This window comes from Dipodomys merriami, unplaced genomic scaffold, assembly GCF_024711535.1.
Source record: "Dipodomys merriami isolate MVZ:Mamm:240054 unplaced genomic scaffold, mDipMer1.0.p SCAF_177, whole genome shotgun sequence".
Taxonomy (NCBI): domain Eukaryota; kingdom Metazoa; phylum Chordata; class Mammalia; order Rodentia; family Heteromyidae; genus Dipodomys; species Dipodomys merriami.
Genome location: NW_027203126.1, coordinates 1,078,626 through 1,092,256, shown reverse-complemented (window position 1 = coordinate 1,092,256; position 13,631 = coordinate 1,078,626).

Genomic DNA, 13,631 nt, shown 5'->3' with positions numbered 1-13,631 from the left:
AATCATGGCTTACATCTGGGATCTGGCTCTTGATGACCCGGCAGCGGCCACCTGCACTGCCCTGGTCCTATAAGACCACAGTCCTGATCCTGTTCTGCCCATCTGGCTCACCCTTTCTCCTCTCCCAGGGACCTGCTACCTGCTCCTGCCTTCAAGCTAATGGCTGGCTGTCTTTCCTAGAAAGAGACCCCTCTGTCTCTGAGCATCGTGATTGACACCTGGGCTTTGGTGTTAAGAAGGTCCTGGGGGTGCTGGGAAGGTGGCTCAGTGGTAGAGCACATGCCTTGCGTGCATGAGGCCCTGGGTTCGATTCCTCCACTTAAGCAAAAAGAAAAAAAGCCGGAAGTGGTGCTGTGGCTTAAAGTGGTAGAGCACTAGCCTTGAGCTGAAGAGTTGAGGGACAGCGCCCAGGCCCAGAGTTCAGGCCCCACAACCGGACTCCCCCCCCCCCCCCAAAAAAAAGGTCCTGGGTTCTTTTTTGTTTATTTGTAGGGCTTGAACTTGGGGCCTGGGCTTTTTTGTTCAAGGCTAGCACTCTACCACTTTGAGTCACTGCTCTATTTCTGGTTTTCTGGTGGTTAATTGGAGATAAGGGTCTCATAGACTTTCCTGCCCAGGCTGGCATCAAACTGTGATCTGGTATTACAGGCGTGAGCCACTGGTGTCCGACAGGCCTTTGGTTCTGACCTCATCTCTGCCACTTAAGGTAAAGGATGTGTGTATAGGTTATATGTGTTGAAGAAAATTCCTGCCAGGTGCTGGTGGCTCACGCCTGTAATCCTAGCTACTCAGGAGGCTGAGATCTGAGGATTGTGGTTCAGAGTCAACCTGGGAAGGAAAGTCCGTGAGACTCCTATCTCCAATAAACTACCAAAAAACTGGAAGTGGCACTTTGGCTCAAGTTGTAGAGTGCTCCCTTGTGCCCAGGCCCAGAGTTCAAGTCCCATGACCTACAAGAAAAAGAAAAAAAAGAAAAATTCCTTTTCTACCTTAACACCTTAAGCCTCTCTATTCACAATAATTTCACCTTCCTGTTGGTGGTTGTGAGGAAAATCTCATTATGCTTAGTAGAGCTCTTGGTTTGAGTGCTTCATACATTCTATTTCCTATGCCTGGAATGCTTTTCCATCTACTATGCTTTTCACCCTGATACTAAGGATTGGATTAAAGACCTTATACTTGCTGGACAAAGGTGGTACCATTTGAGCCAATCTCCCACCCCACCCCCCCAGAGTCCTTTGTGTTTTAGTTTGTTTTTCCAGTAGGGTCTTCCAGTTTTGCCCTGGCTGGCCTGATTGTGATCTTCCTACTTCTGGATCCTCAGTAGCTGGGATGACAGGCAGGCACCACCATGTCCAGCCTCCTTCTATTCTTTTTTTTTTTTTTTTTTTTTGGGTCCAGTTGTGGGGCCTGAACTCTGGGCCTGGGCGCTGTCCCTCAGCTCTTCAGCTCAAGGCTAGCGCTCTCCCTCTTGACTGACCAATTGATGAAAGGAAGGAAGACACCATCACATTTCATTTTTATTCTGCAGAGCACATAAAATATATGGCCTTGGGGCTGGGAAGGTGGCTCAGTGGTAGAGCACTTGCCTTGCATCCATGAGGCCCTGGGTTCGATTCCTCAGTACCACATAAGCAAAAAGAAAAAAGTGGTGCTGGGGCTCAAGTGGTAGAGCGCTAGCCTTGACTTGAAGAGCTCAGAGACAGCGCCCAGCCTAGAGTTCAAGCCCCCTGACTGACAAAACAACAACAAAACCTTGTTACATTACATGGCTGTGAGGTCAGGGATGTAGAAGGTGACAGCCATTTATGGACACAGATCTCAGGGGCAGGAAGGACTCTAGGCCTTGCCCCTCCTGCCCATTCTGGCTTTTCTGGTCTTGGGTCTTTGGGACCATTTCCTTGTGTGGTGGAGGTCTCCTTATATATACTAATTGCTATGGAATTGGGAAAAAGGCAAAGGATTTGGACTTGAGAAACCAAGAGTCTACTCTCTGATCAACCGTGTGTGTGTGTGTGTGCGTGCGTGCGTGCACGTGCTCATTTATGCTGGTATCAGGGCCTGGGTACTGGGTGGTGTCCCTTAGGTTTTTTGTTTAAAGCTGGTGTTCTACCCCTTGCACCATACTTCCACTTCTGGCTTTTTTGTTGTTGTTATTTGTGGGGCTTGAACTCTGGGTCTTCGTGCTATCCCTCAGCTCTTCAGCTCAAGGCTAGTGCTCTACCACTTGAGCCACAGGGTCACTTCTGGTTTTCTGGTGGTTTCTTGAAGATAAGAGTCTCAAGGACTTTCCTGCCCTGGCTAGCTTTGAACTACAATCCTCAGATCTCAGCCTCCCGAGTAGCTAGGATTATTACAGGCATGAGCCACCGGTGCCTGGCTCACTTCAGGCTTTTTGCTGGTTAACTGGAGATAAAGCTGTTATGGACTTCCCTGCTCTGGGTCATATAATCCTTGCCATCTAGCTTAAATATAACTGGATTTATTTAAAAAAAAAAAAAAAGGGGGGAGAATTCATAGTTTAAATGAAAATGGGGTTGTGTGTGTGTGTGTGTGTGTGTGTGTGTGTGTGTGTGTGTGTGTGTTTTAGGGTAGGGAGGGTTGGCTTTTTGAAACAGAGACTCACTATATTGTCCAGGCTATTCTTGAACTTGCAATCCTTCTGCGTCATCCTCTTGAGTACTGGGATTATAGGCATGAATCACCACGCCTGGCTGAGGTTTATTTTTAATTAACAAGCACTTACTAGCTATGAGCCAGGCATTCTCTTAAGCCCTTCACACATATTAATTAATTAACGTGTTAATTCTCCTAAGAACCCTATGATATAGGAAACACTAATTTCCCCATTTTACAGACAAGTGTTGGACACTTGAAGGGAAAGAGGAGGAATAATTGTAGGATATTTTTGTTTAGTTCCTGCTTCTGCTTGCTCGTCCTTCCTTTTTTTTCTTTCTTTTCTTCCTCTCTCTCTCCTCTTTCTTTCTCCCTTTCTCTCTTCCTCTCTCTCTCTCTCTCTCTCTTTTTTTTGTCAGTCATAGGACTTGAACTCTGGGCCTGGGCATTGTCCCTCAGTTCTTCAGCTCAAGGCTAGCGCTCTACCACTTGAGCCACAGTGCCACTTCCAGTTTTCTGAGTGGTTTATTGGAGCTAAGAGTTTTATGAACTTTTCTGCCCAGGCTGGCTTTGAACCATGATCCTCAGATCTCAGCCTCCTGAGTAGCTAGGATTACAGGCGTGAGCCACCGCACCAGGCTCTCTCATAATTTACTCTCTTTTATGCCAGTAGTGGGGCTTGAACTCAGGGCCTGAAACTTTTCCTTAGCTTTTCTACGTAAGGCTGGTTCTCTGCCACCTGAGTCATACCCTCAATTTTGGCTTTTTGCTAGTTAATTAGTGATAAAAATCGCTTGGATTTGTCGACCTGAGATGGCTTTAAATTGGGATCCACTGGGGGCTGGGTATGTGTTTAGTGGTAAAGTTCTTGCCTAGCATGCATGAAGCCCTGGGTTCAATTCCTCAGTACCACATAAGCAGAAAAAGCTGGAATTGGTGCTGTGAATGAAGTGGTAGAGTGCTAGCCTTGAGCAAAAGAAGCAAATAAATAAATAAATAAACTGGGATCCTCTGATCTCAGCCTTCTGAGTAGCTGGAATTATAGGCATGAACCACCAGAAGCTGGCCTAGTTGGTCTTTCTTTGGTACACAAACACTGAGCACTTACTTTTTCTTTTTCTCTTTCTTTCCTTTTCTTTCTTTTTTTTTTCAGTCCTGGGGGCTGAACTCAGGGCCTGGGCACTGTCCCTGAACTTCTTTTGTTCAAGGCTAGCACTGTACCACTGGAGCCACAGCACCATTACCAGCTTTTTCTGTTTGTGTGGTACTGAGGAATTGAACCCAGGGCTTCATGCATGCTAAGCAAGCACTCTACCACTAAGCCACATTCCCAGCTCACACTGAGCACTTTCTATTTGCCAGCTCCACTAGTAGGTACTGGGATGTCAAGGTAAAAAGAGATTTGATCCTTGCTTTCATGTAGCTTATAGTCTCAACTACTTTGTCCAGTCCAATGGCTACTGGCCACACGTGGCCCCAGAAGTTTAACTTCATGAACTTTCTCAGTGGTAGAGCACTTGTCTAGCAAGGATGAGGTCCTGAGTTCAATCCTTAGTACCACACAAGAAAAGAAAGAGTTAAATCTATTAAAATGTAATGTAGATTTCATTGGCACTGGCTGGAGCCACCAAGGCAGAATACCAGAACCAAAGCATTGCTATTATTTTCAAGCCCCACCAGAGTATCATAATATAGCTATTGTGAACTGTTTTCCTTACCCAGTCACTCCTTCTGATAGCCTTTTCAGTTTCACACACCATGGGGCACATCAGCCACAATTTTTGTGTTAGATGGCCACATGTAGCCTGTAATTCTACCTACTATGGAGGCTGAGACCTGGAGAATCACAATTAAAGGCCAGTCCTGGCAGAAAAGTCTGTGTGACTCCATCGCCATTTAACCAATAAAAAAAATCAGCTTGGAGGTATTTAAGCAAGCTGAGGCCCTAGTAGCCACAAAACAAAACAAAATTAAAAAAGAAAAAACAAATAGCAACCAAAAAAAAAAAAAAACCCGCCAACCCAACTGCACTTGTAGTACAGATATAGCACTTTTCCACCACGGCAGGAAGTTCTGGTCTAGAGGGACTGCCGACAAGTAAACCGACTATTTCGTATCCTAAGTGCAAATGTTAGTTGTAAATATTCCATCTGGTTGCTTCCTTCATTTGCCTAGCTGTAGGGAGGAGACTGGAAAGAATAGAGCAGCTGCTTTCTTTATGTGTGCAGCCTTGGTAAGTGTGCCATTAATTATCTTACTCCATTTTATGGATAAAGAAACTGAGATTGAGAGAGGGGATAGAACTCCACAAGCTATAGGAGATGCTGCATATAGGAGAGGATTATAGGAGATGATGAAAATTGTCTCTGAAACCTGATGTGGTGACACAACCCTGTAATATCAGCACCTGGGAGACTGAGGCAGGAAGATCACAAGTTCTAGGTCAGTTGGGACTACAGAGAGAGTAGCAGGCCATCTTGATCTATGTAGATGAAGTCTCAAAAAGAAAAATGAGCCAGGTGCTGGTGGCTCACACCTATAATCCTATCTACTCAGGAGGCTGAAACTGAAGATTGTGGTTCAAAGCCAGCCTGGGCAAGAAAGTCCATGAGACCTTTACCTCCAATTAATCATAGTAGAAGCCAGAAGTAGTGCTGTAGCTCAAGTGGCAGAGTGCTAGCCTTGAGCAAAAGGGACTTAGGGACAGTACCCAGGCCCAGATTTCAAGGCCCAAGACCAGGAAAAAAAAAAAAAGCTCAGAGAGAGCTACCAGGCCCTGAGATCAAGCACCACAACTCCCAAAATAAGATACATGAAGATTGTTCATGGTGTCCCTAACTCCAGTGAATTATATCCTTAATACAAAGAAAATGTAGAAGAAGGCCAAGTGTGGAGGTATACACCTGTAATCCCACTCTCAGAAGACTGAGACAGGAGGATCACAAGTTCAAAGTCAGCCTGGGCTATGCAGCAAGATCCTGCCAAAAAAAACAAAACAAAACTAGGAGGGATAACAGAAACAGCTGACCTATGTTAGATGCTGGTGGCTCACACCTGTAATCCTAATTACTCATAAGGCTGAGGTCTGAGGATCCAAGTTTGAAGCCAGCCTGGGTAGGAAAACCCATGTGACTCTTATCTCCAAATAATCAGCAAAAAGCCAGAAAGTAGAGATGTGACTCAAGTGGTAGAATGCCAGCCTTGAGCAAGATAGCTAAACAAGAGTGTAAGACTTGGGCTGGGAAGGTGGCTCAGTGGTAGAGTGCTTGCCTTGCATGCATGAGGCCCTGGGTTCGATTCCTCAGCACCACATAAGCAGAAAAAGCTGGAAGTGGTGCTTGGCTCCAGTGGTAGAGCACTAGCCTTGAGCTGAAGAGCTGAGGGACAGCGCCCAGGCCCAGAGTTCAGGCCCCATGACTGGCAAAAAAAGAGTGTAAGACTTGAATTCAAACCCCAAAAAAACCTCCCAGCTGATGTCCTGAGAATACTTTCAACATGAAGAGTTTTACTGCCTGGGTGGAAGATGAATGTGCCTTGTTCACAGGGGAGAAAACCCAGGCCATGCAGGAGGAAATGATTTTCCCAAGAGCACCTGGCTGGGAAAGGGCTTGTGTTTTCTGCCTGTGTCCTTAGCCATGCTATACATGGCTGCCTTCTTCTCTGTGACTCACATCCTCCTGGGGGAAGCAAACATATGCCAAGTCCATTCTCTTTCCCCTGAAGTTGGAAACCTGGCTAGATTACCGAGTTCAAGTTGCCCAAGGGGGGCCAAGGTTAGAGACACCTCGGGCAGGCTCCCTGCCTCTCGGGATGGCTCTGATTCCCCTGTGGTCTGACTCCCAGAGGCTCAAGGTGAGGACAATTGGCTCTGGGACTGGACCACCTACCTCAGCATCCCAGGAATACACACCAGCCAAGCAGAAGGCTAGGCTGGTCCCCACCCACTTCTCCGTGTTTACCTTTTGAACTTTTATTGTGAACTGATCCTTGCGGGGGAGGGATATCCCATTAACTTAAAATAGGCAAGATTTAATAGCATGCTTTGTTCTTCAGATCTTTATCTGTAACAGGAAGACACACTTCTTTTCCAGTGTTGTGGGTCAAGGCGAAATTGCCTCCAGGGGCTCATAAACAGCTGTTCCATCTTCTACTTTTGAACTCTGGTTCCTTTGGGGGGCATTGCCCTCCCCCTGAGTTCCAGGGTTTTTCCCGACTCCTTAGCCTGAGTTCTTCATGGTGGAATTTTCTACTATCAGATTGCCAGGTAGAATTATTCCTCCTTATGGCTTGAATAGCTACTGTGCTTGAAAAGCTTTTCCAGACACTCAGTGAAGGGCTCCCATAACCCTTCATATTGGGTCTTTTTGTTATATCCAGTAACAGATGAAGAAGCCGAGGCCAGAGAGGAGAGATGACTTTCTAGAAACAATATGGCTCTAAGAAGTAGAGCTAGGCTATGAGTCTGTTTCTTCACCTCCCCAAGCCCCTGTGACTCTTTCCCTAACCCCCATCTCAGTCCTGAGCAGGATTAGCTTCTCAGCTGCTAGAAATTTGACTTTCCTGGCTAGTCCTGGAGTTTCCCTCTAAACCAGGCTCTCTCCAATGAGCCTATGTTGGTTTGTTGGTTTTATAGTACTGGGGTTTGAACTCAGGGCTCCTCTCATACTTGAGCCACGTCTCCAACCAGACTGTTCTGTAGGAATAAATGTCTGCTCTTAGGAGCAGTGCCTGGCATTTGAAAACAGCTGGCTCCTGTCTTCAAGCAATTCAATTTTCCTCAGGTAACTAGGATAGTAAATTATGAGGTTTACGTATGCTGTGAGCTCATGAAGAAAGCAAAGGGAAAGGGCTTGGTCAGGAAATCCCTTGTTAAATATACTACAAATTTCACTAGCCCCTGTAGCAGTTGCGTATAGTCTCAGACCCACAAAGGACATAGAGTCCTTCAGCCAAAAGGGGTGTGCAGTTTGGTGCTGGTGCCTCACACCTATAATTCTAGCCACTCCGAAGTCTGAGATCTGAAGATCATGGTTTAAAGCCATCCCTGGCAGGAAATTCCGTGAGACTCATCTCCAATAAACTTCTCACAAAAGGCCAGAGGTGGCATGTGGCTCAAGTGATAGAGTGCTAGTCTTGAGCAAAAGAAATTCAGGGACAGTGCCCAGACCCAGAGTTCAAGCCCTAGGTCCAGCAAAAAAATAAAAAATAAAAATAAAATGCCAGCCTTGAGTCAAAAAGCTAAGGGACAAAGCTGGGCACTGGTGGCTCATGCCTGTAATCCTAGCTACTCAGGAGGCTGAGATCTGAGGATCACGGTTCAAAGCCAGCCCGAGCAGGAAAGTCCGTGAGATTCCTATCTCCAATTAACCACTAGAAAACTGGAAGTGGGGCTGCGGCTCAGGCAGTAGAGCACGCCTTGAGCTGAAGAGTGCAGAGACAGTGCCCAAGCTAAGGGACAGAACCCAGGCCCTAAGTTCAAGCCCCCAGTACTGGCACAAAGAGAAAAAGAGAAGGAAGCATGTATTTTTTCTTTGTTTAAATGGAAAACTCGGAGCTGAGCATGACAGTACACATCTGTAATCCCATCAGAAGGTGCAGGCAGGGGATCACCAGTTCAAGGACAGCTTGGTGTAGGGAGACCCTATCTCAAACAGAAACCAAAGCACACTGAGCTCTGAGGCCATTTCTAAAACTACAGACCAAACAACCTTTTAGTATGTGGAGGGAGTAGGGTACATCTCTTCATTTCAGGATAACACTTGGTTGATGGCTTGGCTTGTGCAAGGCACTACTTCAAAACTAAAATCAGATGAACTTAAAAATGTTAAAGAGGGCTGGAAAGGTGGCTCAGTGGTAGAGTGCTTGGGTTGCATGCATAAGGCCCTGGGTTCGATTCCTCAGCACCACATAAGCTGGTGGAAATGGTGCTGTGGCTCAAGTGGTAGAGCACTAGCCTTAAGCTGAAGAGCTGAGGGAAAGTGCCCAGGCCCAGAGTTCAGGCCCCACGAACGACAAAACAACAACAACAACAACAACAAAAAATGTTAAAGAGTTTATTATTCAGGGGCTGGGAAGGTAGCTCAGCGGTAGAGTGCATGCCTTGCAAGCATGAGGCCCTGGGTTCGATTCCTCAACACCACATAAACAGAAAAAGCCGGAAGTGGTGCTGTGGCTCCAGTGGTAGAGCACTAGCCTTGAGCTGAAGAGCTGAGGGACAGTGCCCAGGCCCAGAGTTCAGGCCCCATGACCGGCAAAAAAAAAAAAAAGAAAAAAGAAAATAAAGAGTTTATTATTCATACAAAAGAACAGTCCACCGAACTGGAGACTGCACACTGGCAAGAAGTCTCCATTTACAAGTTATCACACAATTTATAAAACACAAGAGAGGGATTATTTGGACCTTTTTTCTTTTTTTTTTTCTTTTTTATTTATTTTATTTTATTTTATTTTTTGGGTCCGGTCATGGGGCCTGAACTCTGGGCCTGGGCACTGTCCCTCAGCTCTTCAGCTCAAGGCTAGCACTCTACCACTTGAGCCACAGCACCAATTCCAGCTTTTTTCTTTTTGCTTATGTGGTGCTGAGGAATTGAACCCAGGGTCTCACGCATGCAAGGCAAGCGCTCTACCACTGAGCCACCTTCCCAGCCCTGGACCTTTTTTCTAAATTGATTGTCATCTATTGTTGCTGAAGCAAACAGAGCTGTTTAAGGTGACTTGTCTGGGCAAGTCACAAGCGGGCATGAAGTCTTGAATTCAGGGTCCTGGACACAAACTCACAATACTTAGGCTACATAGTGGGTAAATGGTGGACCTAGACATAGCACCCTGGCAACCTGACTCATATCCCATGCTCACCTTGCCTCCAGGGTGTCTGAATTTATGTTTTACAGAAGAGAAGGAATTAAGCCTAGCTAGGCATGGTGGCACATGCCTGTAATCCCAAACCCCTGGATCTCAAAAAAGGGACCCAGGCTCCTTGGTTCAAGGTTGACCCAGGGTCTGGGAAGGTGGCCCAGTTGCAGAGCGCTTACCTTGCATGCATGAGGCTCTGGGTTCAATTCCTCAGCACTACATAAGAAGAAAAAGCATTGTGGCTCAAGGGGTAGAATGCTAGCCTTGAGCTGAAGAGCTGAGGGACAGCGCCCAGGCCCAGAGTTCAGGCCCACAACTGACAAAAAAAAAAAAAAAAAAGATTGGCCCAAATGGGAATGAAATCTGAATAGCTCATTGGGGACTTAGCCAGGTGTTTTGCTCACTTCCTGGAGTAACAAAGATATGGGGGAGGGGGTAGGGAGCCCTAAGAGAAAGTTGGAAGTTTAGGCCTTCTGAGGCTTCCTTAAAGATTTAATCAAGCAAGGTACCAGTGGCTTTTGTAATACTAGCTACTTGAGAGGCTGAAAACAGGAAGATCATGGATTGACACCAGCCGAGGTAGAAAAATTATCATGTTGTAACTGGGCTTGGTGGATCCTACCTCCTATACCGAACTATATGGGAGTTTGATACGAGATTAAGGTTTTAGGCCAGCCAGTATCGAAAAGTCTGACAGACTCAGAACCTCAACAGAAGAAACCAGGCATGGTGGCATGATTGTCATCCTGGCCATAGAATGAAGCATGTATATATATACGTGTGTGTATCTCTCTCTCTACACACACACACACACACACACACACACACACACACACACACACACACAGAAAGAAAGAAAGAAAGAAAGAAAGAAAGAAAGAAAGAAAGAAAGAAAGAAAGGAAACAAGACCCTATCTCCTGTCTCAAATATAACCAGCACAAAATGGGAAAATAAGGCTGGCTTAATTTTTCAAAAATTTTATTAAAAAAAAATTGTGTCTGGCTGGGTGCTGGTGGCTCACACCTGTAATCCTAGCTACTCAGGAGGCTGAGATCTGAGAATCACGGTTCAAAGCCAGCTGGGGCAGAAAGTCCGGGAGACTCTTATCTCCAATAAACCACTAGAAAACCAGAAGTGGAGCTGTGGCTCAAGCAGTGGAGCGCTTGCCTTGAGCTGAAGAGGGCAGGAACAGTGCCCAAGCCCAGAGTTTAAGCCCCATGACCGACAAAAAAAAAAAAAAAAGTGTCTGGGTGCCAGTTGCTCAGCCTATAAACCTAGCTACTCAAGAGGCTGAGAGCTGAGGATCATGGTTCAAAGCCAGCCCAAACAGGAAAGTCTGTGAGACCCTTCTCCCCAATAAAGTCCAAAAACAGAATTTTAAAGAAAAAAAGCTGAAAGTAGAGCTGTGGCTCAAATGGTAGAACGCTAGCCTTGAGCAAAATAAGTTCAAGGACAGTGCCCTGGCTCTATTTTAAAATCCAGGACCAGGGCTGGGAAGGTGGCTCAGTGGTACAGCGCTTGCCTTGCATGCATGAGGCCCTGGGTTTGATAAGCAAAAAGAAAAAAGCCAGAAGTGGCGCTGTGGATAGAGTGGTAGAACGCTAGCCTTGAGCTGAAGAGCTGAGGGACAGCGCCCAGGCCCAGAGTTCAGGCCCCATGACTGGACCCCCCCCAAAAAAAAATAAAATAAAATCCAGGACTAGTCTTATTATGTAGCCTCAGACTTTCAATCCTTCTTCTGCCTCAGCCTCCTGAGGACTGGGATTACAGGCATGTGCCACCATGCCTAGCTAGGCTTAATTCATTTTTCGAATTATTTCTTCTAGACTGAAATAATGTAACTTTTGAGTTGCTGCAGCTAGGATAGTCAGGTGATTAGAGTGTGGACTCTTCAGCCACCTGCCTGGAAAAGACAAAACCCCAGTGCTTTTCTGTGCCTCTGTTCTCCATTTGCACCATGCCCCTGAGCTGTTTAAGCCTCCATGTTGACAGGGTCCTCTAAAATTGAGTTTTCAGGGAGTGGAGTATAGCAATTAAACCCCAGGTGCAGGAGCAGATGCCCTTGGGAGCCACAGAATCTATGGGAGAAAAGAAGAGCAGAGGCTTCCAAAACCGGGGGAAAGCAAGAAGGGAAGCCTCCAAATATTATCCCTGTAGGGCCTGGAGAATAAAGTTGTTTTTCTTTTTCTTTGTGGTTCTGGAGATTGAACCCTGGCAGAGAATTCATACTTAATAGGGAATCAGAACTACTTCCATGGGGGAAGGAATTCTGCTGCATTTTAGTTCCTACTATTCTCCATTTTTCTTTATGGCATTTGCCACTGTCCTAAATAAGTAATTAGGTCACACATTGCTCAAAATCTATGACTCTGGTGTGAATAGGTGGCAGGGGTGCCTAAGGTGTGTTTTTGCTCAGGGATAACAAAAGTTACTGCTTAAAAGTGGCACTGTAGGGCTGGGAAGGTGGCTCAGTGGTAGAGCACTTGCCTTGCATGCATGAAGCCCTGGGTTCGATTCCTTAGCACCACATAAGCAGAAAAAAAAAGCCAGAAGTGGTGCTATGGCTAGCGTGCTAGCCTTGAGCTGAAGAACTGAGGGATAGCGCCCAGGCCCAGAGTTCAGGCCCCATGATCAGACCCCCCCCCCCCGCCCCCCCGGAAAAAAAAAAAAAGTGGCACCGTAGCTCAAGTAGTAGAGCACAAGCCTTGAGCTCCAAGAGGCTCAGGGACAGTACCCAAGCCCCAGGAAAAAAAAAAAAAGTTACTGCTTAGCCAAGTGTTGGTGGCTCCCACCTGTAATTCTACCTACTCAGGAGGTTGAGATCTGAGGATCTTGGTGCTAGAAGCCAACCAAGGCAGGGAGGTTTTTAAGAGCTGAGGGATAGCGCCCAGGCCCAGAGTTCAAGCCCCACGACCAACAACAAAAAAGAGTCTTTTTTGTTTGTTTGTTGTTTTGGCCAGTCATGGGGCCTGAACTCAGGGCCAGGGCATCGTCCCTCAGCTCAAGGCTAGTGCTCTACCACAGGAGCCATAGCGCCCTTTCTGGCTTTTTCTGCTTATGTGGTGCTAAGGAATTGAACCCAGGGCCTCATGCATGCAAGGCAAGCACTCTACCACTGAGCCACCTTCCCAGCCCATCTTATCTCCAATTAATTAGCAAAAACAAAACAAAAAAACACCACCACAGGCAGTTTAAAATTCAAACTTGACTTGAATTTTCATAGCTCTACTTATGTGCTAAGCAATAACTGTGTGTGTGTTGGTGGTGGTGGTCCTGATACTTGAGCTCAGGACCTAGGCAGTGTCCCAGAGCACTTTTGCTCAGGGCTAGCTAGCATTCTACCACTTGAGCCACAACTCCACTTCTGGCTCTGGCTGGCTTTGAACCACCATCCTCAGATCTCAGCCTCCTGAACAGCTAGGATTACAGGCTTGAGTGAGCCACCGGTGTCCGGCTTGTTCCATTTGTTTGCCTCAAACTGAACTTCAGTTGGGCTTTCTGTATATTTATTTATTTATTGCCGGACCTGGGGCTTGAACTCAGGGCCTGGGTTCTGTCCCTGAGATGCTTTTGCTCAAGGCTAGCACTTGAGCTACAGCACCACTTCCGGCTTTTTTCTGAGTAGCTTATTGGAGGTAAGAGTCTCTCCAACTTCCCAGCTGGGCCGGCTTTGAACCGCAATCCTCAGATCTCAGCCTCCTGAGTAGCTGACAAGCGTGAGCCACCATCCCTTGGTGCTTCCAGTATTTTACCAGATAAATCTGATAAATCAAATAGAAAGGGCTGGATAAGTATTTGTAGAATGACACACACACACACGCACACGCCTGGCCTGGGCTCTAAACTTACGGGGATGCGGTTTGGGAAACACTCAGCCTTTCTTAGTCTGCGTTCCCACTGGAAAAATGGGGAGACGAGGCAGCGTTCTGAGTACTGCGACGGCTAGGGTAGGGGAGCGCTGGGAGAACCGCCAAGGAGCAGGGAGAGAACTGTGCCACCGCCTGGCAGCCCGGGTGCCCAGGCTGGCCTTCGCCCGCACCGCACTCACCCAGGCCCAGGGAGCCCCTCCCTCGCCCCAACCGCGCTCAGGCCGGCCAGAGGCTGTCACCGTGGAAACGCGAGCAGCCTGGAGCCCCTCCTACACAGAGCCACGCGTTTCCGC